We start from the raw sequence: 6,000 nt of genomic DNA, 5'->3' as shown, positions 1-6,000 counted from the left end.
TGTTCACAAATTACTGCATATCTTCTTGAGTGGGCACCCCTGCAGATGATTATGGCAGCCGAGTGCCGGTCCAACCAAGCGCAATATATATAGTTGGTGTTTGCTTGAAAAAGGAGTAAAATCTGAAACGTCGCTATGACTTAAAGATACCCTGTCTGGTGGTATTTTTTTTCTAACAAACTTATCGAAGCCTGTGCGAGTGCCGCTATCTTGGTGGATGTATGTGTGTGTGTGTATATGTACAGGGGTGCCGAGAGAGGAGGGGAGCAGGTACAATTTACCCGGGCCCAGGCCTGTCAGGGGGGCCCTGGTCTGGACACACAGTTTTTTTTTTTTACTTGGTGGCAAGTACCCCCAACATGACCCATTCCATTAGGTACAAAATGCTCTGTTCCTGGACTTCCCTGCCAGTGGTAGTTACAGAGGTTGGACTCCAGCACAGTCCAAAATTCAAAGAGGGGTGTCACATCAACTGCCAGTGTGTCCAGGACAGTGATGCTTGGGGTGGCAGTATATGTGACCCCCCCCCCCCTTTTGAATATTGGACTGTGCTGCAGGCTCACATCTGTAATTGCCACTGGCAGGGAAGTCCAGGAACAGAGCATTTTGTACCTAATGAAATGAGCCATGTTGGAGGGTATGTGTAAATCCTTTGCAAAGAGTATGTAACGCCGGGCAGAGCATGTTAACCCCTGGCAGAGCATGTAAATCAGGGCAGACAGGTTAATCCCTGGCACAGAATGTTAACCCCTGGCAGAGCATGTTAACTCCTGGTAGAGCATGTTAACTTCTTAATATGCAATGAGCATTACGGTGTGTGGCATAACGTGTAATGAGCATTATGGCATGTGGTATAATATGTAATGGGTGTGTGACATGTGTAATAGACATTACAGTGTAAATTTTTGCACGTGTATCCACCTTGGAAGCAGTGGTGTAACACCGGGTCCGCAGAGTGTGCGGGGATCTCCGTCCATGGGGGCCCCAGGAAGTTGTTGTACCGGGGCCCAGGATTTCTCTTGGCGGCCCTGTATATGTGTATATATATACAGGGCTATTTTTTAGCAGGCTCCAGCAGGAACTGAGGCCCTTATTCTAGTTCACTCTTTCTGACAAAATCTTTCTTAGATGGACAAAACCATGTGCACTGCAGGGGGGGGGGGAGATTTAAAATGTGCAGAGAGACTTAGATTTGGGTGAGTCATTTTGTTTCTGTGCAGGGTAAATACTGGCTGCTTTATTTTTACACTGCAATATAGATCTCACTTTGACGTAAAACCCCACCCAAATCTAATTATCTCTGCACAAGTAACACCTGCCTCACCTGCAGTGCACATGGTTTTGTCCATCTAAGAAAGATTTTGTCAGAAAGAGTGAACTAGAATAAAGGCTTCAGTTCCTGCTGAAAAAAGCTATATATATATATATATATATATATATATATATATAATAAAAAGGCACTCAAAAAGAACTTTAAAATAAATATTATTTTATAGAAAGTACATTTTGGCCCAGGGCGGTTCAGGAGTCCGGTTCCTGATGATGTCATCTTAAATAAGAGGTTCAGGAACTATTCCTACTGAAAAATATCACTGTTTATATACTCGAGTATACTGTAAGTCGACCCGAATACAAGCCGAGGCACTTTTTTGCAACAAAAAAACTGGGAAAACTTATTGACGCAAGTGGGACCCTCACTCGAGTATAAGCCGAGGGGGACTTTTTCAGCATAAAAACTGTTCTGAAAAAGTAGGCTTATACTCAAGTATATACGGTATGTTTATTAAGTTATCAATGAGTTGGATGTTAGTGTCAACATTTTACAATCAATTAGCAACTTAGCAGCTCTTCCAACACACCCATGAGGTGGCTGCTGTGTGTCGTTTTTGTTTTTGGGGTGTCGCCAGTAGCCCTAATCCCCAGTTTTTCCTTCTGCTCAGTTCCTATAATATGACACCAGGTGGCATTTGATGTGGAGCTGCATCCAATAACTGCTGGATCAGGTTACACCATGATGAAAAATGTTGCAATAACATTTGAAACGTTGGATCACCTGATCACTTGACTAATGTATTTATTTCTGGAGTGCTACCCGTCTGTGCTGCTGTATATTGGAGCGGGTTTCATCCCCCTCTCCTGGGAGGGCACCCGATTCGTTTTGTTTCCGCTGCATGGAGTGCCGACCACCCTCTGGACCCACTATATATATATATATATATATATATATATATATATATATATATATATATATATATATATATATATATATATATATATATATACATATACACATACACACATACTCCCAGTGGCGGCACTCGAACAAAATCTATATAATAAGTTGAAGAGTGTGTGTGCGTGTGTGTGTGCGTGTCCGTTGCATTGCGGACACACCGTGGCACTCAGAGCCCCCAAATTTGGCAACAAGGTACCTCTATACCCGGTAGTGTGCACCTCGAAGCCGTTTTGGGGAAATTTCACTTAGAAATTTAAAAAACACCAAGTTTTAATTTGCCTTCATTGATGATCTGGGAAAAAGATTGACGATCTGGGAAACAACTCCACACCTGATTTCATTGGTGTCATTGAGAATATATGACACATTCTAACATTATGGTGAAGGCTTTAAACAATTAGGAATAATTGAGGATATATATAGACCACACATCATTGTACACGCACACACACACACACACACACAGTACACCACATATGCACACATAGCACACAAGACACACATATACACGTAAAGCACCTCACACACTTACACATTGGACAGATACACACAACAAAACACACACACATATATACAGTATGTAGCGCACCTCACATTTGGCAGATACTGTACACCTAACCCAACACACACACATAACACACCACTCACAGTACAACACACACCCACATTCACTACAACACGCACCCAAAAACAGTACAATACACAGAACACACAAACAAATATTGAACAGATACACACAGCACACTACACACACACACACACATTTATACGTAGCACACCTTACACACTTACACATTGGGCAGATCACACAACACACACACACACACACATAACATACCTGTAACAGCACAACACACACCCACATTCACCACACACACACAAAAAACAGTACAACACACAAAACACACACATAAGCTGTGTACACACGGGGGCGATAGGGGCTGAAATCGCTGGAAATATGGTCGCTGGCGACCATATTGCCAGTGATGGGAGTGTGCCCCGGCGATAAATGCGCGCTTCCGTTTTCAGCCCCATTCTAATCGCTGGTAGCAGGAGCTTGCTCCTGCGACCAGCTGATTACCTCTGTGACTCCCCCAGCAGAGGTTCCTTTTCATCAGCGACTGATGAAAAGGAGAAACTGAGCAATATATTGCTGAGCAATATATCTCCCCGTGTGTACGGGGCTTTAAACATTGCACAGATACACAAAGGCACAACACACACATACTGTATATACATAGCACACCTCACACACTTACGCATTGTACAGATACATACAACACAACACACACAACCACATACACTACAACACACACACAAACACATAAAAAAAAAAAAAAGAATTTGCAGTTTATTTAAGTCTGTACCGGCAAATAAAAACTGTACCTAATGTAACGTTTTTTCTTTTCCCATATCCGTCTCTGCGCTCCCCGGCCAGTTGCACTAAGAAATCTTTGTCCTGGCCAATGCACCCATTGATCAATACAAAGTGGGTACACTGCACTCACCCTGTTAGTCAGTTGGATGATAGGCACTGGTCTGTCTTAAGGGTTTCCCAGACTCATTTGGTTCACAGATAATGTTTGGTCGATGGGCATGAGCACTGCATACATTTATTTGAATGTTATGAGTGTAAGAAGTTGAAGAATAAGACGAAGATGAAGATTTGTCACGTTATAGTGTACAATTTACTCAATAAATCGTACACTATCACGTGATTAAAAAATAAAATTGTTTGGATGGGGGTGGGTTGCGAAACAAATCTATAGGTGGAGGGGGGTAAGGAAATTGTGGGCTTAATTGGTGTTTGGTACACCTACAGGGGGTCCCCAGTTGATGAGAAATTTTCACTACAGTGTCACCATAGGGGGATTTCCAATTGGGGTTCAGATGGTCTTTTAGGGACCCCTTTACAATCCCATTTTCTCTTCTCCTGGAGCCTACGGTCTCCCTCAGTGATTGACTATCATTAAGGGAGACTGTAGGCTCAAGGAGAAGAGACCTACGGGATTGTAAAGGGTTCCTAAAAGACCACCTGGATCCCAATTGGGATCCCACTATGGTGACACTGTGACCATGACACTGTAGTGAAAATCCCATCAATTGAGGACCCCCTGTACAGATGTAGCGGGATTCATCTTTGCAGGTGATGGCGTCGCCATCCCCTGCCCCGCCGCGATCTGTATGCCGGAAGGGGACGTGCGCGCACGAGGTGTGCGCGCGCGTCCCCTTCCGAGGGTGCTGCCCTCGGTCGCCCGGTGCCCACACCGGGCGACCGCACCCCCCCACAGTGGCCAGAGGTTCCCCCCAGCCCCCTCGAGCGGGAGGCGGACAGTATTGCGTCCGCCCCGCCGCCCGGATACTGAGACGCGCGTGCGTGGGGGATAGAGGCGCCGTGCTGCTGGCGGATCGCCAGCAACAAGGCCGGCTACATCTGTATGTGTACCAAACACCAATTATGCCCACAATATCCATACCCCCACCTATAGATTTGTTTCGCAACCCACCCCCATCCAAACAATTATCAGTTTGAATCAGAACTTATTTTTTAATCCTACTTTCATTTCTTGATTATACTGTACTTCTATGCACACTTATATTTTTTTTTCACGATTTATTGCGGAAATTGTACACTTTAACATGGCAAATCTTTACCTCAGTCTTATTCTTCAACTACTTACACTCCAAACCTTATCAATGCACCCATTTATGATTGTGATGGCTGGATCGGTGGATTGGCCCGGCAGGTGTAGGGAAGAATTTGGCCCTTTGCACCCATTCCCAGTGGTGCATTGCAGTAGTGTGGGTAGCGTGATGTCATGTGGCCAGGCCCGCGGACCTGCTCCCACACTCAGGGGCTTCCCCACTGTTTGGTAGAGACGCCCGTTGCATGTGCTTTACAGATCTCCAGACCTCAGAGACTGCTGCAGGCAGGATCGGTGAGGGGAGCGGCAGTGGCAGGGAGCGGAGATTTTTTAATTAATTATGGTGTGGAAAGTAACATCCACCCCGGTCTCCACACACTCAATTACACACCCTAGAAACTGTACCATTGAGTATAGCAATGGAGGTGTGGCCATGTCCCTTTCTGATTTTGTACCGATTTCTGACCCTCAGATGTTGGAGGGTATGTCATAGGCGCTAAATCTCAGGAGTGGATGTGGAATTCATCAACACATACAAGTTATCAACTCAGGAGCGTTGTGTTTCAAACAACAACACCACACCTGATTTCATTGCCATCATTGAGTATCAATGCAAACACATTCTAACGTTATGGTGGAATCTTAACAAATTACAATCTTAGGTCTTTGGCACAGCATACTGTAAGATGACATTTTTCAGCAATTTTATAAATAAAAAAAAACCAAGGTTTTCCCGGGCAACACCGGGCGGGTCAGCTAGTAACCAATACAGGAGCCAGCAGAACTCCAACGTTTTAAACGTATTATGACATTTTTCGTCAGGGCAACAACAAAAAATGTCATAATACATTTGAAACGTTGGCGTTCTCCTGTATTGCTTATTTTGTTTGAGTGGCGCCGCTGGGAGTATATTATTCAACGTTTTTATGCCTGGCAGGAATCGTTGAGGGAAGGCACCGGAGCATGTTATATATTTATATATAGATAGAGAGAGTCCGGCCCTCCTTATGACAATGATGGTACTTGGGCTCAGCACCCAGATCAAATGCAGGCAGGAGGCTTCTATCTCCTTGCGGCTGTGCGGTTCCTTACAAAGATGCATTAGGCCCTTAGTCTCTG

Source organism: Crinia signifera, chromosome 1, assembly GCF_055691185.1.
Source record: "Crinia signifera chromosome 1, ASM5569118v1, whole genome shotgun sequence".
Classification (NCBI taxonomy): Eukaryota; Metazoa; Chordata; class Amphibia; order Anura; family Myobatrachidae; genus Crinia; species Crinia signifera.
This window is presented reverse-complemented; position numbering follows the sequence as displayed.